Consider the following 27,583-nt stretch of genomic DNA (forward strand, 5'->3'; position numbering starts at 1 on the left):
CTGTGCTCATCATCAGGGAACTCATCGTGGTGCAGCTCAAGAGCATACACAATCTCAGTCTCAAAGCCCTGAAACTCCTTCGGGTCTCCATTGAACTTGCTTACTAGGGTCCCGGCTCTCCTTCCTGGCAGCACTTGGACTTGGGGTGCCCCTCCCGCCTTGTTTTTCTCTGCATCCAGCTTGTTTTGGAGGTCTACCGCCACCGCCCTTAAATGCTGCTCTTTTTCCTGGAGCTCTCTCACCTGTTCCGCAAGTTGTAGCCGGTCGTCCTGGACCTTCTTAGTCTCCTCTTTAGCTGCCTTCAATTCTCCCTGCGCCTGCAGCGACAGCTGTTGCAGTTCTAGCTGGGCTTGCTCAGCGATCTGCCGCCACTTCTCCGCCTCTGACACGCTCATCCCGGCAACTCCAAAGTAGCCCAAAAATGATTAGGAGGTTGCTGTCACAGTGGCCGGAGTGGACTACTTCAGAGTAACGACGCTACGCAGCTCTGCATTTTATTCTTTTATTGGTGCTGCGTATTTACAGTGCTCAAGTCATTGCTATTTACACGGAGCGATGTTGTCAGTCGGTTTCAGAACCTCCTAATGGCTTTTGGCGCGTCTTTCTCCAACACAAAAGCTTTGGCAGACCCATCCTCTTGCCCCTCCTCTTCCTGCGTAATTCTGGAGTTGGGGGGATGGGTCTTCCCCCCTTACTTGCCCCTTCCTGTCCCACCTGGGACCCTGGCTCCTCTACCTTGCCTGAGCCTCGGACACGACTTCCTGCTTCCCCACTGGAATCGGAACTCTCCCTGCTTTCCCCTTTGCTCGGGGACGGGCTTGAACTCAGGAGGGGAGGGACTTCGCGATATCCCCTGTCCCTCACAACAACCCTTTATGTTTTTTTAAATAATAATAATAATAATAATAATAATAATAATAATAATAAAGAATGTTTGCAATAATAATAATAATAATAATAATAATAATAATAATAATAATAGTGTGCCACCATTATCAGAGACGTCAAAGATGATACAACTGCCTTTAATGGTGTGTGGGTAGGCGTGTATATCTCCCCTTTCCCACTCTGGTCAGGAAACCCCCCTGTTCAACACATAATGCTAGAGATTGAAGTGGTACTTAGACATGAAGAAGTTGGATGAGAAAATGGCCCTGGAGTTTGGGAAACTAAGAGACAGCAGACAAGGACTAAAGGGTAGGCAATCAAGAGAAGGATCCGAGGAGCTAAAAGAAACTAAAACAAAACCAGAAAAGAAACAGATAGCTGAGAAAAGAAGGAGACAATGAGAACTGGGGCGGGGTGGGGGGGTAGGAAGCCTCACCCATTAGGAAAAGATTCACAATTGTCACACTTTTTATGTCAGTTTTCATACAGTTACTTTCTTATAAAAATGGCAAAATTACTTAAGGTCATAGAATGCTAATAAACAAGTCATTGGAAGGGAAGAATTCTAAGTTCTTTCAGCAAAGGTATGCTCCCCAACCCATGATAAAATTCATTCACAGGGGAATGCTTAACATTTCCCACATTAATTTATTCTCCTCTGCAAATGCCCTTCCAGGTTCACTTACTGCAGTTCCTTGACACTGCCTAGTTAAAAAAAGGAGGGTGAAGACAGCCTAGGAGTGAAAGGTGTTTGCAGAGGAGAAGCAGCGAGCAATATTCCACCTTTCACTTCTGATTGTCCTTCCATGAAATCAGGTCCTCCCTCAAAGAGGGCATGTGTTGCGGTGAGACCTGGAGACTGACCACCTGTGTTGCGGGTGGGTAAGACTGGTTATCCACAACACCTGTTGGTAGGTCCCTCGATGTTGGGTTCAATCTGGCCAATGGGGCGCAGTCCAAATACATGGAAGGACCTATATATACCCATGCACGTGACCCAGAGCTTCATCTTTCGATGTGTGTATTTGGAACAGAAACAGCGTGTCCTCTGTGCAACTGAGAGAGCCTTTTTACCGTCGACGGATCATCCTGGTGATCAGGGCCGTCTCAAGCAGGTTGGGCAACCTGGCGCCGTGGCGCAGAGATCACTCCGGCGCCCCCGCCCTAGTGGGCAGGCGCAGCGCACGCCTGCCGGCCCGGCGCCCTACACCACCGGGACTACCCCTAGAGCCGGGCCTGCTGGTGATCTTTTTCCTTTATTCCCCTTTGATTATCCCGGTAGTTATTCTTCCCTCATTGGTTAATTCCCTTGATTTCCTTGCCTTTCTATTCCCCCCAGAGGGGCTTTCGCCCCAGGGGGCTTCTGTGGAGCTTGCCACTGCCTGCTTAATTGCCAGTGGGCTTTTGCACAGTACCTTTTCCTTCTTGGTCCCGGCTGCAGCTTTGGGGCTTGGAAATTTTATAGGGCAGCCGATGGTTTTTTGGGCATCACGGAGAGTTCCATCTCTGAGTGAATTGTTTTTTGCAACTGTTCTGCTTAAGAGGCAGGTGAGGAATTTCCTGGGGCCATGAACGCGATCACCTTTTTGTACCTTATTTTCGAGTAGGGGAGGTCGTCACCCAGCTAACTTTGGCGGGAGCACCATCTTGTTTTGGTGGGAGCGCCATTTTGATTGCGGGGTACCCCTTTTTAATTTCGTTTGTATTTTCTGTAATTCCCCCTTATTTTAATAAGAAGGTTTCGGGATGCCTATTAAGAGGAATCAAATCTTCACTCTGCCATGAAGCTCACTGGGTGACCTTAAGCAAGTCACTGCCTCTCAGCCTAACCTACCCCATAGAGATGTTGTGAAAATAAAATGGGAGGGGGAGACCTATGTACGCCATATGCTCCTTGGAGGAAAAGTGAGATGTAAAATTTGTAGTAATAGTAATAAGTAGTAAATAACAATAATTGTTCTACTGATTAGATGGTTTCCCATTGTATTAGCAATACATCCAATAGTGAATAGGAGCCAACTCCTAAGATGAACTTCTACACATATATTCACAGAGAACCTCATGCAAGGCTATAATCACAAAGCTTACGCAAGATGGAATGGAAATAGGAAACTGTTCCACACTCCTTATGAACAAAGCAAACAAGAAAAATACATGTTTTTAATCAGAGCAGAGTAGAGCTTGATTTAAGAAAAAGAAAACAAAAGGCGGGGAAGCACTTTCCTTTCAACATACAGGAGAAAGCCCCACAAACACAAGATCTGGAATACATATGTGAAGGCTTGGGTGTATTCCAAGTAACAAAAGACAGTTGGCTTATTGGCTTGGCATTAGACCTTGCAGAAGGAACACACCGAACGTGAATTATCTAGAATATTTTTTACCAAGTGCTATTGTGTAGTGAAACTCACATAATGAGCTCCACGGGACTGCTCTTCAGATCTTGCAAAATAAAGCTCACTTCAAGCCAGCCACAGTCAGCGACTCTCAAGGCTCTGTATATAAAACAAGTTCTGCATCAGGAAATACAAATCTTGTGCTCAAAAATAATTAGGTACAGCAGGGTCATTCAGAGAGAGAAATGCAGGGAAGAGAGGACTGGGAAGCAAACAGGAAGGCATGTTAACCACAAGCCAGGGTGTCTTGGAGGGCAAAGAAGTGCCACTTTTTTCCAAAGAGGGGTGGGTGGCAATGCTCACACACCATGTGCATCAGCTCCATGTTGCTTTTCTATCATCTATATTTTGTACTGGTTCTATACAGTGTGTGATTGTTTTTGGCAGGGATTTAAAGAGAGACCTTCTGCATGCAAAACAGATAATCTGCCACTGAGCTGCAGTTCAGCACTGAGGAATTCAACAGTGCTTCCTAACTGCCTTCAGTTCCATAGTGAGATCCACCCTACCAGTTTAAAAAAAACTGAAGTCAGAAGACCTTGAAGATGTTCTACAGCTGTAATGTTCTCTGCAGACTAAACCCAGACTATTCCCTGCTGCTTCTTTAAAATAATTGGGATGTATTTACCAAGTATTCAGTTTAAAAAAATACTTTTTTTCAAATTCAGTGTGCTTAAGGGATGATTTATCCTAAAAAATATATTCCAGGAGTGCCTGGCGTGCTCTGGTCCATGGGGTCACAAAGAGTCGGACACGACTAAATGACTACACAACAACAACAACAACAACAACAACAACAACAACAACAACAAAATAAACTCTATCTTCCTTCTTCCAGGCACCTGATAGAATTCATGGTTTGCAGAAAATATTGATCAATTTTAAGATTACACACACTGCTTGTTATTCTGTTGAGACAAAACTAGGGGAGGGGGAGTAATCATCATTACAGCTCACTTACAGATGAATCCACAGCTGTAAAACAATCATTTAAAAGTGTGGGTTTACATGCCTTATCAACAAAATAGATTTCACAGTCCCAAAAGTGACATCTACTGGTAAGGGGAGAAAGGAAAGTCATATGAAAAGCAATTGATGAGGATTGCTTTGATGTACTAATTAATGCAGGCACTGTAGCATTTTCTACAACATACATACAACATACTTACAATGCAAAATTCTTTCTAAGAATATGAACAATTCAGAAATTAAAGAAAATACCATTTTATTATTTCATGCACATATTTTATGCCGTTGCAGCACAGTATTAATAACTAATTTTATTTATAAATAAACATTTAAAGAAATATTTTATTTACATAATTTCCTAAATAGAAACTGCAAGGCTGGTTTTGTTGGAATTGTGTTTAATTTTCGTTTAAGCTTTGAGGGGTTTTAATTTTGTCTTGTATTTTGTTATATTGATTTGTTGATTTTAAATTGTACTTCTGTGTTGTTATTGAAGAGGAGGAGGAGGAGGAGGAGGAGGAGGAGGAGGAGGAGTAGTTTGGATTTGATATCCCACTTTATCACTACCCTAAGGATTCTCAAAGCGGCTAACATTCTCCTTTCCCTTCCTCTCCCACAACAAACACTCTGTGAGGTGAGTGAGACTGAGAGACTTCACAGAAGTGTGACTAGCCCAAGGTCACCCAGCAGCTGCATGTGGAGGAGCGGGGAAGCGAACCCGGTTCACCAGATTACGAGTACACTGCTCTTAACCACTACACCACACTGGCACTCTTGGTATAGATACTATTTATCCACACTTTTGTGCAATGTTCTGGAATCTTTTGATGAAAAGAATTTAATTTAATCCAAAAAATAAAGTTAAAGAAATAAATAAAGTAAGTAGTTTGCCTCTCTAGATTTTTTCTTTGGAACACAAACATTGTGCATGTTAAACTGGAATATGCAAAGCAAACACACTTCTAACCACATCTCTCTCTCTCTCTCTTACACACACACATACACACACACACACACACACAGTGCTTAAAAAGAGAATGAAACCTTCCAGCAGTGGCCTCAGGTCACTTTGTCCTGAAGTAACAGCTTATATAGCACATTCCTGGTGTACACATTTGTATACTAACATCTGGAAATTATTAAAATTAATGCCTGCAAAATAATTGTTGGAGGGTCAATAAATTAAGTTTTGCTATTACCATGGGACAAATGGTTAAATATATATGGGGGCAGTATCTAGTTACACTGCAATTTATCATTCATTTACGCCCCATGTATGTAGCTAAAGTACTAAATTCTCCTGAGATGTTATGTTTTCCAAGTTTCTTCCTCAGCAGTGACAGAGAAAAAAGGAATCAAAATGGCTTTTTGCTCTGCTTCTTTGAACAATTTAGATCTCAAGCCCATACTCTCCACCACTGAAACCAGGCCTGAGCTTTGGTTAGCTTCTAGATATGTACAGTATATATATAAAAATATAAACTGGCCATGTCCATTAGTATCCATGTTTCACCAAAACCGCTTGACCGATTGTGTTTAAATTTTGACACAATGCCGCATGCGAATATGAGAGTACCATTTTCAAAGACAGATGTCACACCTGTGCCAGGTAAAAACCCCAAAACCCTGTGTTTCAAAACACACCACTCAGATGAAAATGCATGCTGGGAAAAGAACCAGGTTGCAAACCAGCGCCGTCTAGTGGCGGCTACACTGGTAATGCACCTATAAAATCTTCCCTCGCAACAGCACCTTGGCTCCCGTTTACATACTAGGCCGAAGCCTTTACAGACTAGGCCAAATGGAGGTACTGACTCGCCTCGGTGGGGGTTGGGGGGAGGAGGGGACAGGATAGGTCAGGACATGGTGGGGCCAGTCACAGGGATGAGCTGGGGGTGGGGGGAAGAGGGAGTATGATACGCCATGGATCAGCACAGGGTGGGAGGAATCACATGGATGAGTCACAGCAACACACGCCAAGGCCAGCTAGTACTATATACAATGCAGCACTTGGGACTGTATGAACTTCACATCGTGTATGAATTTCACATCATGGAAGCCACTGCAGAACAATTTCCCCACAGCAGCCATATGAGTTGCAGCAGCCCATCCTAAAGCCCTCATTGAGCTCCTGAAAACCAGGCAATACTACCATAAGAAGAGGAAAAGTGAATAGTGTGATTTCTACAACTTGCAAGTAATGTGTGAACAGGCTCTTTGGATCCTGTCTTATCCATCTGTTTCTTGCTTGTTTAAGCAGCTACTGCTATTCCAAGGTTAGAAGACAGTACCATGTAAATAAGTACACTGCTGTGAAGTGGAATCTTGTCATAAGTTGTTTGATAGGTGCAGGATAGTCGCTGCTGCTTACCAGAACAGAGGGGCAGGGCACTGGGGAGGTTGGGATGGTATGGGTGCACCAAATTGGCTCTGCTGATGAATGGCCACCAGAGCCAACCCAGGATGCTTTGTTGCTTCTCTGTGCCCAGTTGCCTCCTCTGCCACCACTCATCGCCACCAGGTGTGGCAGATGCAGCTGGATCTGCAACCGGATGTGACTGCCTCACCTCACCACATGAGCCTTGGTAGACACAGCTCCCCCTTCCAGTATTGGCAGTGACACTGTTCCTGCTGCTGCTGGGAAGCTAGCATTGTGGCTCCACCCCACAGCTGCTTCTGAATCTAGGCACAACTTTCTCCTTTTGGGAATGCCACACTTCCTATTCACTGCAAGTGAACGCAAGGCAAAAGCGTGCAGAAAACGGATGAGGCACCTGAGAAACAACTAGGAAAGCATACTCTGTAGTGCATAACATTACTGAATCTTTATAAAAGAGGAAAGTAAGCCATGGAGACAAGGAATCTGTTGGCAGCCCTGAATTCACACAACTGAGGTACATTCTTAGTGAAATACTCTGAAAAAAGTAGGTCAAGATAAACACATCCATTAGCCCTTCTATAAATAGAACACTTTTGAGTTCACCTGCTTGCACTAATGTAGAACCTGTCTATGTATGTATGTATGTATGTATCTATCATTCTAGTCCAACGGGTACAAGTTATTCAGTAAAAACAAACAAAAGCATTTATTTAAGTTAGTGATTAAAAAAATATATGGCAAAACCAAGCCACACTGAACATATGTCATTGGGACACAAAGATTATCCCTACAGAGAGGGAAACAAAACTCAAAGAGATCACCTGTATAAGTCTGAAGCACTGAGACAGATGCATAATAGATGGCTTTTATGACCTTTCTAGGCACACGGAGACAACGCAAGAGAAGGAATTATACAGAAACCGATGCTCATTTATGGATATAAAGCAGAAAACGTGCAATTTACGTTGCCTCCTCAAAGAACAAAGTTAAAATTACCCCAATTCATTCATGGCCTATTATTTGTGAATACAAAATATGTTAGGATTTTGAAAGCGAAATGCACCCCTAGTGCAACTTTCAAATGGTTCCATACACTGGCTTTCATTCTTATTTTTTCCTTTTTTTAAGCGAAGCACTCCTTTGTTCCTTAACTTGAAAACCTCTGTCATAGTGCAACAATTCTCTTCTTCTTAACTTCAGAAAAACATGTTTCATTCTGTTCCCCTGTGTAAACCTAGACGTAAGCTAGAAGTCTTTGTGTTCTGTTTTCTGTCACTTGAAAATGACCTTACTTAAATGGCCTTTCCGTATTTTTCAAAAATCACTTCTCATTTTTTAAATCCCTGCAATAGAGTCATTGGTGATGTCATTAGGAAATTAATAGCATTTCTAATTAAAACATAATTAAACACAAAATAAATATGTTTTAATAATGTCAGGATTCTGGTATCCTGGACGGGTCAAAACCCTGGTAGGTCTGCCATAATTCTAAATTTCCTGCAACTCTGCAATTTTAAAAAGGGCAAAGTGGCAAGATAAAAATAACACTCACCATTTTAAAAACCATTTTCCCTTCCTGTGTCACTAACACTCTGCTCTATTATTAAAACTGAAAGAATCTTTAAAATCCAATTTAGTTTTCATTTCCACTCATTTTGCTAAGTTAATCGCATCTCAGTCTGCTCGATGCAGAATGGAAAAACCCGTCTTCTGTTCTGTACTCTTTCGCTCCCAGTTGTTGCACGCTAACAGGCCTTCGCAGGTGAAGGCTTTAATTATCTCTGGAATGTAAAGCAAGAGAGAAACATTACAACATTTAAATCCTTGCAAACCTGGCAGCTGCCATCCTACCCAACACCACACCAGGATATGAATCCAGGAACTCCAAGGCCAAACACATAAATCTTACACCTTGAAATAATGAGTTAGCCTTCAGGGTTTATACCTCCAGTCCCCATAGCTGCCCTAGTGAAGAAGCCTACAGCTGCTGGTTTTATAATTTAGCTTTTTCTTTCCCCCACTGAGTCAAAGGTACATTTACAAAATTACAATACATTCCTCAATATCAGTCTCTGAGATCCAGAGCACTGTGCAGGCACTTCTTTCCACATGGGCATATGGGCTTGGGAGACCACATTTCTGACTGGGAGCAGTGCTGCAACTGAAACATAAAATTGGTAGAGCTGTGTGGCACACTCAGGAAACTTGGTTAGTGTGAGCTCCCAGTATCCTTGGGCACCTGCTGGGGCCTAGAACTCTGAAAGGGACCGCACCTTCCTTGCCCCTCCTCCTCCTCAGTGCTTTCCCTGGCCCTGTGCCCTAAGCAACACCAACAACTGAGTCAAGCTGCCACTTTTGTTCCCCCCAATCCCCCAACATAGTGTTGCTCCAGGGCATTGTGATAAATTAAAACTGCACCCTCCTCCACCATCATTTGGCACCACTTAGAGTGCTGCTGTCAGACACTACTTCCAGGTTAAGACCACCACAGGTCACCAACAGAGAAATCTGAGGATGTACTTTGCTCAGAGCCACCTCAAACCTGAACCTAGCACATGCCACAGAGCAATAATTCTGATCAGCCACTATGAGCACAGGATGCTGGACTAAATAGGCCATTGGCCTGATCCAGTAGGATTGTCTTAGATCAGGGGTCGGCAAGGCTTACTGGGAATGGGCCGGATCACTCCTGCGGAAATCCTCCGTGGGCCAGCCCAGCGTGACACCGGAAATTGCGTCTGTGCATGTCTGCGGTGCTGGAAATCGCTTATTTGCATGCCCAGATGCTGAAAATCACGCCTGCGCAGAAGCGATTTTCGGCGTCTGTGCATGTACAGAAGCAATTTCCAGAGCCGCAAAAGAGAGTTTCGGCACCGCACTGTGCCATTTTAGCACAGCGCGCAGGGACTTGACAAGCGATCAGCTCAGTTCAGGGCCGGCTCATGGGCCAGTTAAGTGACCCTCATGGGCTGATTCCGGCCCATGGGCCTTAGGTTGCTGACCTCTGTCTTAGATTCTTGGCCATTCTCTGTTCACATCATCTTTTAACGTATAACAGATACACCACTGGAGTTCTGAGTTTAGTGTTCCGAGATGCTGCAGCCTCGCCGCCTTTCCCAAATCACCACCCCTCTTTCAAACTATTTCAAGTTACCCTTGTTACTGGGATCAAAACTGCCCTGTGCATGTGTTTGCTTCAGGTTTGCGGTGGAGGTCACCAGCTTTGGGAAGTCTGACCTAGGTAGTCCTATTGACACCATGCCATAGGCATATAACCATCTTAGTTGCCAATCACAGAGCTGCTTAGCACACACAAAATATTCACAGCAATACTACAAATCAAGCATTCAGTTCCAATATGACAAAATTGACACAATTATGTATATAAACTCCCTTTTGTCTGTGCAAAGGGGTTCTGGTGGCAGATATGCATCTTTAAAATCAGAGTGTTAACTCCACAGGACGCCTGCATTAGATCCTTCACAGGTCATTCAGTGAATCAATTTCTGGCAAACAACTTCTTGAAATCTCACTAAAGACTTCCACTATTTTTTCTGCTCTGATTGCTAGGCACAGCACCCTAATGGGAGCTGAAGACTGTCTGCATCTTTGCAGTTTTACTGGTGGGTTTTAATTAAACACTCATTAAGTTAACATGCTCAGGTTAAGTTATAGCCATCTACTGAAGGGAATCACAAATCAACAGCAGTCCAAGGCTCCAATAGATGATAATGCTGGACAGGCAGTGACTTTCCTGGTAACAAATTAATGGACCATATTAATTTTAAGATTATCAAAGGACAACTGGAATTCCCAAGGCTAAAATGCAATGCCCAAGTTCACAGAAAAATTGCATTAGGATAGGGGACGGCAACATGGGCATAGCCGGGGGGGGCAGCTGCCCCCCTAAATCAAGTAAATAAATAAAAATACTTAACTGACCAATTGCATCTCCTAACAGAAGTCCTGCCCTCCCCTAAAATAAATCCTGGCTACACCCATGGACAGCAACCTGGTGCCCATGGAAGCCATGATGTCATCCAGTGGTGCCTTGGGTACATGCCCCGGACACTATGCTTTCATTTTAAAATACAAGTCAGTCTCTCACAACTTTCTTTCTAGGAGGGCTAGAATGTGCCTTCTAAGAGGTATCCTCTAAACAATTTCTGTGGAATGAGAGTGGTCAATACTTTTTCTAGTAATGAATAATGTTCCCTGTTGTTATTAGACAGAAACAGCATCAGTGTGTGAAAGTGAGTGAGATCTCCATAATCTCAACCAGCAGAAGATAGCTGACTTCCCATGATAACCAAACATCAAATCCTTCTCTTTCCAGCCTAACAACAATTTATTCTATAGTTTACAGAATGTGGTTTGCCTGGGAAAGCTAAACCTGAGTCTGGGTTTGGACAACAAGCCAAGCCAAACATGGTCAGCACCGCAATAGAGCAACAGGGGAAATTTCTCTCCAGGAGCCTGCAAACCACACATTTGCACTAAGTCATAATTTGGCTTAGTATGACATGCAAATTTTGGCCTAAGCCATAATACACCTTTGTGTTAAGTATTATTTGCTCAGTAAGAATGTCTAGCCATAGAAATGGAGCAATGACATTAAGAGCAATGCCTAAGTCCCACTGCATGCAAATGGACTTGCTCCCAGGTACGTATTCATTTGCTGCTTTATAGCAGCAGCATTACAAAAGGATAGACATGCCCAAAGTTAGTTGGAGGAGAGGGGAGCAAATGTTATGGCAATGTTCCCAAACAATCCAGAATAAAAATGTAAGAAGCAAGCTTACACTCCCATGCTAAGAAAATGCAATGTACAGAGAGTACAGAAAAGACATTCTAGACAGTCAATAGAAACAGATCAAGTGGGACCTTTTTCTTTGCTTAATAGATCCCATATCACACCACTAAATCAGCTTAATTTCAAATCCAGTTTGTTTTAAGAAATACAAACCCAAAGTCCCCTGTGCATGTGAAACTACTTGTTCTATTCTTTGGGCCCCAGTCCTTGTACATTATGGAAATATGGAAATATGTTTCCTGGGTTCCTGAATATTCGTGAACCTCCAGGGAAGGAAGAGGATAAGGATAAAAATTGCTCCTAGCCACAATGGCTATGTTCCACCTCCAGTGTTAGAGGCAGTATGCCTCTGAATACCAGTTGCTGGAAATCACAGGGGGTGGGGTGGGGTGGGGTGGAGACAGCTCAGATCCTGCTTGTAGGCTTCCTTTAGGGATCTGGTTAGCCACATAATGCTGGACTAAATGGACCTTTTGTCTGATTCAGTGCTCTTGTTATATTCTAGATGATGTTCTTTGTTTTTCCATAACACTAACACCTTGTACCCAAACAAAACAAAAATCCTTTAGTACCTATGCCAGGATTTCTTTGTCCTAGTGGGTTCTACGCTTTATTGAATTCTTGCCTTTCTTCCCTGCTCCAAGAAAAACCTTGAAAACTCGTGTAGCTTAAAATACTACAATAATATAAAATGCAATGCAACAAAGATCTATAAAATTGATTAAAAGCAGCCCTGCCTCCTGTCCCCCTTCCACATAGGTAAGTTGAGGGCAATAAAAACTCACACTCACTTCTAAGTAGTTTAGGCCAATGGAGTGTTTTAAAAGCCTTGTTAGAGGAAAGATGGGAGAAGTTACTAATTGTTTCCCCGGGGATTGAGACTGGGGCCATGGCTGTTTAATGGATTTATTAATTACCTAGATGAGGAAATGGAAACCAAAGTGGTAAAACTTGATGGTGACACGAAGTTATGGAGGCTGGATATTCTTTTCTTCCTTTCTGGTAACTATGCAACCGTCTTGTAACTCTTTATGATAAAGTCCAGAAGGATCTAATCAAATCAGTGGATTGGCTTAGAAGGTTGTTATAGTATATACTGGGAAAATGTAACCTAAACTTTCTATAATCACAGAAAGCTCAGAACAAGCCAAAATCTCACAGTGAAAGGAAATGCAGAGAGCGTCCTTAGAAACCCAGTGGGGAAAGCTAGAACCCATAAAAGACAACATTAGAGGGTGATGGCAGAACAGCATGGTGAATATATCTGGATTGTGCTCGGGTATCTGAATGCTGCACTTGGCTAAGGCTTATCTGAAAAATGACTGTGTTCTGTTGATTAATATTTTCTTAAGCTCTGCTGTCTTTCACTTGGATGTCATTTGTCTTCATTCATATTGTTGATATGAAAGTTAACCGGAAAGTGCATTGTCCAAGGTAACAGCAATTCAATGCATGAACGCACACAGCACTCTGTAACTGCCTGGATTGTCTTGGGAAACATTCCATCCAAATTTGGATGCCCTACACTACGCAGCGGGGAGCTACTCATGTATGAGTCATGGGAAAGGATGCTTGTACTGTATAACACTCCTGTGTACACATTAGAGCCCTAGAATGTAACTGAATCAGCTGGATCCTGATGAAATTGCAAGGAGTTCTTTTAGAGACAAGGCTACAAACAAATGTATGTTCAATTCCTCTTTTCCGTATTTATCTAACGTCACATTTGGAAAAAATGTGACCCATACTTTGCTGCTTGCACACTTATCTCCTTGTAAAGGTAAAGGGACCCCTGAACGTTAGGTCCAGTCGCGGACGACTCTGGGGTTGCGGCGCTCATCTCCCTTTACTGGCTGAGGGAGCCGGCGTACAACTTCTGGGTCATGTGGCCAGCATGACTAAGCTGCTTCCGATGAACCAGAGTAGTGCACAGAAACACCATTTACCTTGCCGCCAGAGTGGTACCTATTTATCTACTTGCACTTTGACATGCTTTTGAACTGCTAGGTTGGCAGGAGCAGGGACTGAGCAATGGGAGCTCACCTCGTCGTGGGAATTCGAACCACTGACCTTCTGATAGGCAAGCCCTAGGCTCTGTGGTTTAGACCACAGCGCTACCCACGTCCCTTGTACTGTATCTCCTTGTACTGTACAGTATATGAAATGCTGTGACAGTGAATTAGAAACATTGAGTATTTTGAAATCTAAAGTACTCACAGAATCATGAATACCAGAGGGAAGTTCCCAATGGATTTTAAATTAATCTTTCTCAATAATTTGCTACTTCTCTCAAATATGGTAAATTACATCTACATCTGCAAATCTTGCTTGTAGAATTCTTTCACACAACAAAGGATAAACTCTTCAATGAATCTTACTGGGGATCTATGAAGTGAGAACAATGAATTAAAAAAATATTCTTACTTTTAATTGTGTAGGAGTTTCAAATACATCCTAAAATAGTTGTGGTGGGGTTGCAAACGATATAAAAATCAGTACATTTGGGATAGCACCCTGCTTTAAACGGATAGGAGCAAAAGAGTATGTATACAGGATACATCAACATAGTACCGTATATTCCGGCATATAAGATGACTGGGCATATAAGACGACCCCCAACTTTCCCAGTTAAAATAAAGAGTTTGGGATATACTCGCCGTATAAGAAATACAACCCGGCATATAAGACGACCCCCGACTTTTGAGACGATTTTCCTGGGTTAAAAAGTAGTCTTATATGCAGGAATATACAGTATGTATACAGGATACATCAAAATTCTTCTGGGGATAAAATTTCTCAAGGCTGGATCAGCCAAGGTAAGCAATTCCAAAATGGTACATTGGAATCTATTAGTAGAAGTGCTTTATGAACAAATTCCCCATTAAAGATTGGCGACCACTTCGTATTGCATATAATTCCCAGGACTGCTCAGGGGGCTATCATGACACTTAAAGTGTTTATAAGGGGAATAAAGAAGCAGAAGAAAAATCCCTAGACCAGACTTATAGCTCTCCAACTCCCTTCTAAACAGCTACCAAAATACTCAGGGATGGTGGGATTTATAGTACAGCAACATCTGATTGGTCACAGATCCCACATCCTTTCCCTGGTTGTGGGATGTAGGCATACACTGCCTTTTCATACATGGTAAAGATTATTGTTTCAGTAACTCAAGTAGTTTAAGTCCCTTCCACATGAAGCATATTCTTACACAGCTGGTAAGAATGCTAGACTTGACTCGTGTAGACATAGGACCTGATACAAGAGACGGATTTATGAGCAATTGTTTTAAAAAGCAGGGCAGGAACTTGGGGGGGGGGGATCTCACCTAACACTATAAGATCCCTATGTACACCCCAACCCCACTCCACTGTGAAGGTGACCACAAAGTGAAACAATTCTTGACCAGCAGTGACAACCTCTTCAAATGAACAGAAGGGAATTTATGCAGCTCAATAATATACACAAGCACACACCCCAAAAAAGATAGAGATGGCAGAGTAAAACATGCTGTAGTATGAGAATGGACTGGATGGCCTAATAACATAATTGGATTTAAAATAACTAGATAATTCTATTACCATTAACAACATTTGCAGCTATACAAGCTAAAACATTGTTACTATGGTAATCAGTTCTCAGGCTCCACTGCACAAAATGACAGCATGCAGGGACTAACAAGGAATTCAATCCTGACTCTTTCTAGACCCAAGCACAAGGAGGGCAGAATTAACCGCACATATGCAGAAGCATTTTCCCAACAATTTTCATTAAAAAAAAAGAATACCAACAGGTGACATCAGATTTCAATCTGGAGTTCAGGCTTATAGTTTGAAATGGAGATCTGGCTGAAGGCAATATCAATTCAAAATAGAAACTGCCATAAGTTCATGGCCCATTTCCATATATATGACTTACGATAAATGCTAGTGATGTTTGGTGTCCTAGCACATTTTCAATATAAACCAGGGCATGAAAACACAGGGCAAAAGAACACCAGAGCTGAAATGAAAATCCAGGGTTCTCAAAGTGCCATGAGACTACTGGTGAAACAAAATGTTTCTAGAGGAGGTGCAAACTTTGTCCTAATTCTCACCTACATTTTTCACAGGAAACTGTCTGAAGGTACATTGTACTGTTTACAATGTACTGTTTCTTTACACAGCTAAAGAAGTCTCACTTACTCTGGACAACGTCATTAAAAAGATGGTCTGGATCACAGAAGCTCCATTTAAGCTTCCCTGAGCCTTTGAATGGAAGAGAATGACACAACTGCAGATCAGGTGTGGGGAGGTTTTCAGTCTGGGTGAACTACATTATTTTTTTACTAGACCATATGCTCCATCAACTACAGCCAGGAAGGGAAAAAAAGTGTGGCTTGGAGAAGTTAACTTAGATACAAAATGGTGGGTGGTTCAGGGAGTGGAGTGGATTACCTACTACACTCCATGAACCACATAATGTTATGACCTGCAAGTAACGAGGACAAATCTATGACACAGTACAGATATGTGAGTGACTCTAAGAGCCTGATTATGGAAAGGGAGATGGGACAAGTAGAATGGCAGCATGATTTGTATATGATGGTATAATATCTCTATTCTAGCCCTATAACCCAAACAGTATAAAGGCAGAAGGCTTTGTGCTATGCAAACAAAAACCAAGAGATGATTTGCTTGCATTTTGTGCTGATTTTTCTTCCTCTCTGGATCGCTTCCTTCTGGCTTTTCCCCTGTGCCATTTATGGAACAAGAGATGGCCTGGCCACTGAATCATGGCTTTCACTTAGGATTGTTTCCTAAATTATTCTGACATTGTGGTTGCTCACCACAGGCATTCAGTTTGAGAGCTGCATAGGCAGTCTAACATGGGAGAGGCCAGACCTGCCTCATTGGCATGCTACCTACATATATGCTTAGTTGGCTAGTGCTGGTGTGCTTTAGTGACTAACAGTCTGACTTGTGAACCAGGAAATCTCTAGAACAAATCTTAACTCAGCCATGAAGTTATCAAGAATGTAAGTGCAGTCCTGCCTATCTAGGACAGCATCCTCTTTCCCCAAGTGGTTACCTCGAGTAGATGCCTTGTGGGGTGGAAACAAGCAGGACAGGAAGACAATAGCGCCCTCCACTGTCTCTCATTCTCCTGATCCTGGAGGTAGCATTTAGCTGCCACCCTCCATGAATTTCCAATCCTTAGTTCTCTAAGCTAGTGGCAATCAGTGCTGAATGTGATTGCAAATTCCATAGGTTAACGAGGCACTCTATGAAGAAATGTTTCCTGCTATCTGTCCTGAATCTCCCATCAAGTAATGACATCCTCTCACAGCTTAGGTCAAATATTATGCATTCTAAGCTAATCACAAGTTCTTCATGGCCGCTGTTGAAAGGAAAAGGGCATATACTTGTTGTATCTTTGTCTTTCTTCCATAACAGCCAGGAATCGGTAAAAGGATTACTGTCTTTTAAGAAAGTGAAGATAAATCCTTAAAGGAGGAAAAAAGACAACTACTTAAAGCAAGGTCAAATGAAAATCCAGAGGCCCCTAAAGCCTGATAAGAAAGTCTAAAAATCACAATAATTATGTTTACGCATTTACTGGGAAGTGATAAAACACTGCAAAGAGACTTCACAATATCACTGAACATCAAACAGTGTCCTTCCTTCTCTCTTCAAACACATCTTTTTTTAAAAAAAAATCTAGTGTGGGCCTTCAAAGTTGAAAAATAATTCACTGAAATAGAAGCAGGATGTGATTCTAGCATTTGTTCCCAGCTGAATCTTTTCAAAGAAAACTAACAGCATGCATTTGAAAGAAAAGGAGTTATTAAAAACTGCAGGCATCTTAAAACTGTTACAAGGAATAACTGACCCCATGGTATTCATTCTCTCTCTCTCTCTCTCTCTCTCTCTCTCTCTCTCTCTCTCTCTCTCTCACACACACACACACACACACACACACACACACACACAAGATCACTGGAAGGAAAGACAATTCAAATAAAGATAAAAAAGAGATGGGCCATTGTGGACATATAACCCAGTATCATATGCCCCAAGTGGCACCACCTCTCTAGGGTTTCAGACAAAAGCCTTTTCCATCTTTACCTGGAGATGTCAAATATTGTACCTGTATCCTCCAGAATGTAAACAATATGTATTCATAAATTACTATATCAATTCCCAATACACACAAGCTGTTACATACCGGTACATACATACATACATACATACATACATACATACATACATATGGAAACTCATACAAGTCTGTTTCTTTTTGAGAGAATAACCATTTAATAGCTACAGTGGTACCTCGTATTACAGACGGGATCCGTTCCAGAGACCCATCCGTAACGCAAAATGCCCACAACTTGAAGCACTGCATCTGCACAGACACGCGGTGCAATTTGGCGCTTCTGCGCATGTGTGAGCAGCGAAACCCGGAAGTAACCTGTTCTGGTACTTTCGGGTTGTCGCGGGACATAACGTGAAAAGACGCAACATGAAGCGGACACAACACAAGGTATAACTGTACTGCCAAATGGGGACTATATATGAGACTATTCATCTGAGAAAGTTGTTGCATTATTTTCAGATTTCATGCCCAGGCATGCAAGGGCTCTGATGGAACTAGTTTCACATTTTTACTTGTACGAGAATCTCAGCTATTTCCATAAGGCAATTTTATACTCAAATATCATCTTAGAGCAACTGATGAAAGCAACCCAGCCTCCACCAGAACATTAATGAAATGGTTGAATAGGCTTGAATTCTCATTATATTTTTACAAATTGATAGGTTATATGCTCTGCTTATTGAAAATAGCTCTAAAATGTTGAGCAATTTTTTTAAAAAAAACTCCAGTGCTGTTTATGCTGTTTTTCTTGGAGTTTGAACAAAAATGTGTTCCTCTTTGGAAAAGTGTCAGGTCATTAAAGCCAAAACTTTAGCCAATACTTCATGAGAAAATTACAGAATTATGTCTGTTTGCGATTACCAACACAAATTTCTCATGAAAATCATTCCCCCTGGAGCATTCAAAACTAAATGAGGAAGAAAGACTAGAATGTGCTTAGTGTGATCAAGATAGCATTTCCCGCCAAAACGCTTCACAGGGATTCCTTTTTAACATCTATATCAAGTTGTTTATACAAAAAAGAGTGTTAAAAGCTTTAAAGCAGTTCACATGTTTACTGCAACACTGCAGATCCTGTACATCAAATCTGAACAATTAGGTGACTGAAACTCCACTGTATGATCTAAGCATCAAAATGTAAGCAGTAACACAGCATAGAGAGTTATCAAAATACTGACAAGTATGAGAGGCTTAATTTTTTTTTACTTAGGAATGCATATCCTGCTTTTCCAATAGAGCCCTCAAAACAGCTTTCAGTAAAAATTCCAAATACAAAAAACAAACAAGCACACACACAAACTCAATCTCCATCCACAGTGGCTTTCCAAAAATGGAACACACATCTTATGCATTGGGAAACAAAAAAAAAAAGTGTGCTGTGCTTTATTGCAATATTCACTTTATTGTGGTGTTCTGGAACTGAACCCGCAAAATCTCCAAGGTATGTCTGTATCTTTAAATATGCATTTTTGAATGTATTTTCTTACAAAATACTTATTGCTTAACATGGTTTATCTAAATGCATACATTTCTAAACCCGTTTTTATCCTACCAACATAGTGTAGAAATATCTAAGATACAGGATGTACAACCACCTTGGACTTCCTCTTGGCACAAGCAAGAGGTACGAGAAAGGATTTTTGCCAGTGCCAATCTTTCCAAAATGGAAGAAAATTAAAGCACCCCACACTGTGAAATGTAATATCTCAGATCAAAGGAAATATCCTTCTTTTAAAAACTGTGCAAATGAAATAAAAGGTGATGCATAAAATCCATTTGTAATTTATAACATGACAGAACTGATTGTGATTCGGCTATCTGGACATTTTTAGTTGTTCTCTCTCAGATACATTTCCATGTTTAATGTATCAGTTGAAAGCACGCCATGCTTTCCAAGGTTATATTCTGTGAGATCCCTCCCTCCTTTCAGTTTAATAACTTTATTGGTCCTTTAATCTCTTTGAGAGTCTTTAGTGATTCCAATCACTACAATTACCTTAAAATCTAATATGTGCACTTCTAGTGTAACTGCAGAAAAAAAGGGAAACACAGTCAGGGATTCAATCTAAATGTAAGAAAGAAAGATTGCTTATCTGTAAGCATTGTTCTTGCATAAGATCATAAACAGTCACAAACTCTGGGTCACAAATGTTCAGACCGTTACCTCTGAACCTTATAAGGTGCTCCCTAACGCTCTATGAAATTGACATGTCCAGAGAGGTGAAGATGGTGCACTTGACATGAGTGCTTCAAAAATGTATCAATATGAAATGAGCCAGGGTAAGAGGATCTATAGGAGCATCTATAGGAGGCAAAAGGGTATGTGCTTCCATAGGAGGGTATTTGCTTTGCGGTAACTTAACAGTTCTTGCTTCCTTTGTTCCCCTGGGCAGCTCCAGACATGGGAAACTAGTAAGGGACCTTGCCTGAATGACACAGGATCACCCCTATTTACTTTGATGGGAGAGCCGCCTGTATCACTAAAGTGAAAAGGGAGACTCCTGCATCAGACCAAGTGGTGTACAGTGCCCTTCACCGGTGTTAAAACTGCTCAATCCCACAAAGAAGTCCTAAGTTAAAAACCTTATATGCTTTTTCTCCTAAGAACTATAACAATCAGGCCAAACCTGTTACATTAACAACATTTAGGTGCTTTCAATGATTATGCCACTGGCAATGAGTAATGTGAAACAAAGAAAGCATTTGTTGCCCAAACAAGCATATAAATATGTGACATGTTGCAAACTTGCATAAGGTGGAAACTTCTGCATGGAATTAAACAGCAAAGCACAATAACCTCTGGCTTGTAAAGGGGTGGGTGGTCACATCACCAGCTAGAGGCAAAAAGACAGGTCATGCTGGGTGCTGAACAAAGAACACAGACCAACCTCCTTTAGAGAATAATTTCCACTGTTTTCAAAAGCTACCAAGATAAACAGAACAGCAGAGAAGTGCATCTAACCTGCTGAACACAAATAAGTGATAATTCTTCAAAGAACAGAAATTGTTGCACAATGTAGCTGCTACCAACAGGAGTGGAGAGTGTTAAATCACTAAAATAACCATGGCTGTTCACAAATAAAATATTAGACGGTTAGTTCAACTAAGAATTTTGAGAATCACAAGAGAATTTATTGTACACTGTTTTAAGTATGGCTAGGTTCTATCTCCAATGCTGCTGAATACCTGTTTCTGGGGGGAAAGGTCGGGAAACCACTATATTTTTTCTGGTTTCACTTGCAGGTTTCCCAAGGGCATCTGGTAGGCAACTGTGATAACAGTGTGTTGGACTAGATGGGCTCTTGGCCTAATCCAAGCCTAAACTAAAGGTTTGGATCCAGATTTTCTTAAAGAGGTTCTACTCCTGGGATGTTCCATGGAGGAAGTGGGGGGAATATATTTTTTGCTGGTTAATCTCCCTCCCCCCCCCAAAAAAAATGCTGTTTGAAATCCCCTAAGAAGCTTCTCATGAGGTGCTGCTGAGGGCTCCAGGTAGAAAGAGGCAAAAATTGCCTCTCTTTCCTCCACCAGAAGCCTCCCCTGGATCAGAGTCCTTTCCATGAAGAGAAAAAGCTCTTCTATTTGTGGAGCAGCATGTCTGGATCCAACTCAGTAGGTGCATTATTCCCCAGAGTAACCAATTTTTAAAAAATCAAGATCTTTTTAAAAGAAATAAACTGAGGTAGCTGCAAAACAGAGATCCAGTGAATGGATATACAGTTGTAGTCTTGTTTTCCCCCCTCAAAAGGATAAAAAAATATTTTGAAGAGCTAGAAAGATCTAATTTAGTTAAATGGCAACTGGCAATATTCTTATAATGCATACTACAGAATGCTGGATATTCCTATTTGTTATGCTCAAAGACAGCTGGGAAAACAGCAAGAACTGATACTGTCAATTAGTAGGCATTCAATTGGTACTTACGAGATTACGTTTGGAAGTATCCTATGAATGCTCATATAAGGGAATGAAAGATGTATGTAATTTTTTTTCCAAAACCAATCCTACGTATAGGATTCAAGAGGAATTTAATCAGTCCAAGGTTTGCATGGTCAGGAATCTCCCCACCATGGGGCCCACTGACAAGAACCCTTGGACCAGCTGCAGCGAGGCAGTAGATTCACTGAGGGAGGAAAGGCAACGGAAAGCATCTTGGCAAAGAGCCCCCTAAAACCAGGAGTCAACAGTGCATTTAATATCCTGAAACAAACACCAATTCTAAAAATCAGGTCAAGGAAAAATGACAGGACACTGAGTTAGCATATATTGACGCCAATGTTCTTGGAGATGATGAGGATTGAACCTGCGACTTCAGTCCCCACATGGCAAGAGAAGGTAGGCCTAATGCTAAAACAGAGACATGAGGAAACCCACCCCATCAGAATCACATTTGCCTGTTATCTTCATAGCATGCAAAATGCCCACTCCAAGATTTTTTTTAGCTCCTACTCCACACTAGGATGAGGCAGCTTTTATACATCCATAAAAATGGAATATTTAATTAAAAGTAATATAATCGGCACTATCCTTCTGGATTCTTAAAAGTTAATTTCAAATAGATATGTTGCAAGGGCTGTGGTTATTTTAAGATATTTTATTTACTCTGGCTTGGAGCAATGTGTTAAATATTATCACTATAAAACTTCAAAGCACTACAAAAGTCTGGTTTTGGAAATGGGAAAAACGTGCCGGCTAAAGCAAATCTTCTCTACAGAGATGGGAGATTGGCTTTGGGCTCAGTGCCCATGGAGAGATATTTAAAGGGGGGGTCTGAGGCATTCAAATGTTTTCGACATATCACTTCATGGCTTTGCTTGTTTATTTGGCAGGATGAAAATATCTGTGAAAAATTTAATAAAGTGCAGATAAAAATCTGCTTTAAAGAGATTCCCTTTTCAGCCGCTGTTCAGCTGTTTGGTGACATTACTATGGCCTTTAAATTAGCGCCACAGATGACACAGATGACTAGAGGGTTATTCTAATCAGTAGGGAGTCTCAAGCCATCATGAAGAAGATGGCCTCACAGACTCCAGTAACAGTTTCCCCCCCTGCATTCTGAACTGCTCTTTTCCATCAAAAAGAAGAAAAAAGAGGGGGGGGGAGATAAAGTTAATTGGGTCCTCCCTTAAAGAGGGCACATGTTGCGGTGAGACCTGGCAACCAAACCCTGTGTTGTGGGTAGGTATGATTGGATAGCCACAACACCCAATTGGTAGGTCCCTTGATGCTGGGTTCAATCAGGCCAATGGGACACAGGCTAAACGGATCAAGGGACCTATATATATATACCTATGCACGTGACCCAGAGCTTCCTCTTTCGGAACGTGCATCAGAACACTAGCAACGTGTCCGCTGCGAGCCGAGAGAAAGAGCGATCTACCTTCGACGATTCCGCTTGGTGATCTGTTTCTATTATTCCCCTTTTCCTTTCTTTGATTTCTCCTTTAGCCTTACTCCCGATTAATTCCCCTCTTTACCTTGCCTTTCTCTTCCTCCCCGAGGGGCTTTTACCCCACGGGGCTGCGGCCCCTCGAGCTTTTGGAGCTTGCCGCTGCCTTTAATTGGCCGGACGGCTTGGCTTCACGCAGTGGCTCGCTCCTTTCCCCAGCTGTGGCTGCAGCATCGGGGCTAGGAAGTTCTTGAAGCCGATTTATTTAATTTGCAGAAAGTCCCCTCTCCAAGTGGCTGCCTTATAATAGTTTAGGGGTTTGTGGGGGAATTTTACCAGGCCAGGAACCTCCCCCCCCCAATAACATGACCACTATTTTATACCTTCTTCTTCTAGCGCTCGTTGCCTGTTTTGGCGGGAGCACCATCTTAATTTACAAAGCATTTCATGCAGCTTATTATTATGCCTGTTGAGTCAGACAAAAAGTGGTGAGGGACATTATCTAGCAATAGAGGGGAATTGGCTGCTTCAGAGGACAAAACAGTTAAGTCAGACTATCTCTGGCATGCTCTCAATCACAACAGCCAGCAACTCTCCTCCTTTACTTTTTCCAACAGCTAACATCTCCCAAAGCTGCCACCATGCAGTTCTAATGGTGTATGTTAAAAGCCATCACTGCTACCTTCTGTTGAGTGGGGACACTCTGCTGTCTTGTAGTTCAGAAATACCAGACACTGAAAATATTTTTTGATCACCACATCACTTGGATTTAGTGCAGGTTATGGACTAAAGGGGGATGTTTATGAACCCTGTGGAGATGTCTTGACAGGGCTGGTCAGAGGAGGAAGGGGACAAGGGTGCAAGATTGGATCCTGAGGGAGGCCCTGATCTAGATACTGTGGAGGCAGATAAGTAGATTGTCATGGGGATAGCCCTGCCTTAGAGGTATTTGACGCCCTGACCAAGCATCAGAGTTGCCTGAGTTGACTCCAGTAGCACGTCATGACAGTAAAGCACTCCTCACCCTTGGGGCTAGAGCAAATTGGGAGCAGGACAGGGATGTGGCAATGGTTACAATGGCACAAAAGCAGACCCAGTTTATTCATAGGAGTGCCCACTTGCTTGCCCAGTGGCTCAGGAAGACAACCAAGCAAATGACCCTTCAAAAGGGGAGCTCAGGGGGCATGTCAGGGGTTGTGACAATGTTATAGTTTATGCCTATCCATGTATCCTAAACTCTGTTGTAACTTCTGAACTGTGCAATTTATAACACAATCTATTTCGGGCCTTCAATAATAATCCAGCTGAGGTCAAGAACTGAGTCAACGAGTGGGAGACAGGGCAGGTGGGATATAAACTACATGAAATAAAACAAGTGGGTTCAAGGCCTTATAACAGTTTCCTTTTCTAAGCATCATACATTTACTGAGAGGAGAAAAGAGAAGAAGGCTACATAAACTTCAAACATTTAAAGCAGAGTTGAAGTACATGACTTTCCCCAAAGTATCCTGGGAACAACTGAACTTTATTCCTCACAGGCCTACAATTCCCAGAACCCTTAAAAATGCAATTCTCAGGATTATTTGGGGGAAGTCATGTGCTTTAAATATGTAACATTTATGCAGGCCCGGCTCTAGGTGTAGTCCCGGTGGTGCGGGGCGCCAGGGCGCTGGGCCGGCAGGGGGTGCACTGCGCGGCAAAACCGTGTGGAAAGCCATGCTTTCTGGCAGGGGCGCCGGAGCGATCTCCGCGCCTCAGTGCCAGGGCGCCCGACCTGCTTGAGATGGCCCTGCATTTATGCAGCCCAAGCATTCTAAACTGGAACATGAAGTTATTGTGGCATACAGAAGGATGATTTAGAACCACTGTGTACCAAAAGAGGCACTTAGAAACTTAATTTGAAAGCTAGAATATTCATCTACCAGGTGTTTATTATTTATATTTACAGGGTTTCAAGCTCTTATCTTCCCATTGGAATTGGCCATGCTGCTGTGTGTATTGTGATTTGCTCCAATGGGATCCATCTCCAAAAGATATGTAGCCCCCGGCCTGTGCCATCTGGAGAAAAAATGCAGGATAGCTGCATGCTAATCTTTTGCAGTAAACACAAGGAGTCCCGTGGCACCTTCAAAACTAACAAATGCACTGTAGCAGAAGCTTTCATGGACAACAACCCACTTCATCACACATCATACATATTATCAAGTGGCCGCTACTCCACAAAAGTGAACGTCACAGTTTTTGTGTTCACCTCTGCAGCGCCACAAAAGGTATTGAAGGAAAGATGTTTATCAGGAAGAAAGCCTCTATCGGCAAAATATGATTTTCACTACAATCTTGTTTTAGAATTTTGAAATGCTATATGACATTGTAAAAAGGTAAAGGTAAAGGGGGCCCTGACCATGAGGTCCAGTCGTGTCCGACTCTGGGGTTGCGGTGCTCATCTCGCTCTATAGGCCGAGGGAGCCGGTGTTTGTCCGCAGACAGCTTCCGGGTCATGTGGCCACCATGACAAAGCTGCTTCTGGCGAACCAGAGCAGCACACGGAAACGCTGTTTACCTTCCCACCGGAGCGGTCCCTATTTATCTACTTGCACTTTGATGTGCTTTGGAACTGCTAGGTGGACAGGAGCTGGGACCGACCAACGGGAGCTCACCCCGTTGCAGGGATTCGAACCACCGACCTTCTGATCAGCAAGCCCTAGACTCTGTGGTTTAACCCACAGCGCCACCTGGGTCCCTATATGACATTGTACTTAATCCTAAAAGACATGCTTTTAGATATCTAGAGCTGAGTTGAATCACGGGGGGGGGGGTGGCAGTTTACAAACATTTTCATGGTCTTTAAAACTATTTCCCACATTATGAGTGTTTGTTCAGGGAAGAACTCAAGAGGTATCCTGTTCAGACCCGGGGCTGCGGGAGCCGGTAGAGGTGGAGGGCGAGAATAATCAGGCAAGTGGAGAAGACCATCAAGCATACAAGTGTTCCTAACAAGCCTGGAACTCAACTAAGCTATTTTATTGCCTTGGGCAGACTTTGACTCCACCCAGGCTCTCACTCTTTCCTCAAGAGTGCAGCACCTTTTAGGGATTGCACAGGGTTATAGAATAGACTTTCCATAGGAGGAGGTTCATCATCTTTGTGGTCTTCCTGGCATTTCTATGCATCTAGGCCTTGTAAATAGCTAAGTAGTTTGGGCCTTTGTTTTTGACCTCTGTTTAATGTAGGAGATGCTGAGCCAGCGCAAGCAGGAACTGAGCAGGAAAAACAAATAGCCTCCCATGCATTGTTGATTCTTAAGGGAATATTGATTAATATTTTTGTGGGTGCTACAGAAGATGCCACTGAGCACACTGGCACATTTGGATATCATGCTGGTGATTCCTGCCTTACTGGTTGATATGATTATTAAAGGAATAGAAGAAAACTTGGAAATTTCAAAACTTTACTGAAACAGCAACAGAGACCGATCAAGGGGCAACAGTAGCAAAGAATTATGAATGACAGCTCAATGTGAAAGGAAGGGAATTTCAAAAGTGTGTTACAAAGTCCTTGAAAAACCCCTTTCCTTTAAAAATTGCTCAAGGACTCTTTAAAAAAATAGTTGCAGTTGTAAGACACATATGAAAAATATTTGAATGACTAGAAAATGAGTGGGAGGCTGCATCTGGATGCTAATTAATGCCCCCGCTCCAGAACTATCCAAATATATCATCATCTTGGAATGGAATGTAAGGACAAACAATATTTTCATGCAAAAGAATTACTTAGCTGAGACCAAATATAGGCATTCTAAGCAACTGAATAAGATCTGGCAGAGAAACATTATGATGAATATAAATCATGTTTGTAACAATACATGTATGTCTATATTACCTACATCTATTTAAAGTTATTTCCATGTTTCGTTTTACCTCTTTTGGAGTCCTACAAAAGTGTTTAAATCAAAAAGTGGTGAATTACATTCTGCATTTCAGACCACACTTTTTCCTTACCGTATGTTTGGATGTCAGGGGAGGAGAGATATCAATCATACCAACCAAGCATAGAATACTTGGGGGTTTGGGCCAAAAACTTGATTCCTGGTAAATACATATAGTTTTTGAATGTACCGGTAAGTACTGTTCAATATATTACTTCTGAAGAGAACTTTTTTCTTCTATAGCTCTGGCATGAAATTCCTTCAAGCTGTCTTTTCAGAAAGTACAAATGCAAATCAATTTTCTTCCCTTGCTGTCATGCTAAAAGGCAGCTCATGCAGAAAGATGCTTTAAATTACTAAACAAAGACAATCTTGCAGGGCAAAATAAATTACTAAAAAAAACTATGCTCAAAAGTAGCAAGTGCATCAACAAATGTCTGTTATTTCCATTGTCATCACCACATAACGTTTACTGAACTGGACCAAATGATGTCTTTCACCAGCAATCTGACTTACGGAGTAGATATTGTCAGATACTTGAGAGGAAGTTAGTCATAACCTCTTGACATGGAGTGTCTGTTGTTGTTCACTCTCCAGTGGCCATGACCTAGGGCCACTTTAGCCAGCAAATTAACTTCTGCACCCACTGTTCCCCAATACAGTAGTACCTTAGGTTGCAAACTTA

The 27,583-nt window shown here is 42.1% G+C and overlaps 1 protein-coding gene and 1 long non-coding RNA gene across 5 annotated transcripts in view; both read right to left on the bottom strand.

Moving 5' to 3' along the window:
- Positions 1-27,583, bottom strand: part of PARD3 (par-3 family cell polarity regulator) — a 568,363-nt gene that overhangs the window by 279,406 nt on the left and 261,374 nt on the right. The window lies entirely within an intron of this gene.
- LOC132592866 (uncharacterized) overlaps positions 893-27,583 on the bottom strand; it is a 31,836-nt gene continuing 5,145 nt past the window's right edge. The window contains exon 2 of the long non-coding RNA XR_009558421.1: positions 893-27,566. This is a non-coding gene — a long non-coding RNA (uncharacterized LOC132592866). The remainder of the gene's footprint in view (positions 27,567-27,583) is intronic.

This window comes from Zootoca vivipara, chromosome 12 (genome assembly GCF_963506605.1).
Source record: "Zootoca vivipara chromosome 12, rZooViv1.1, whole genome shotgun sequence".
Classification (NCBI taxonomy): domain Eukaryota; kingdom Metazoa; phylum Chordata; class Lepidosauria; order Squamata; family Lacertidae; genus Zootoca; species Zootoca vivipara.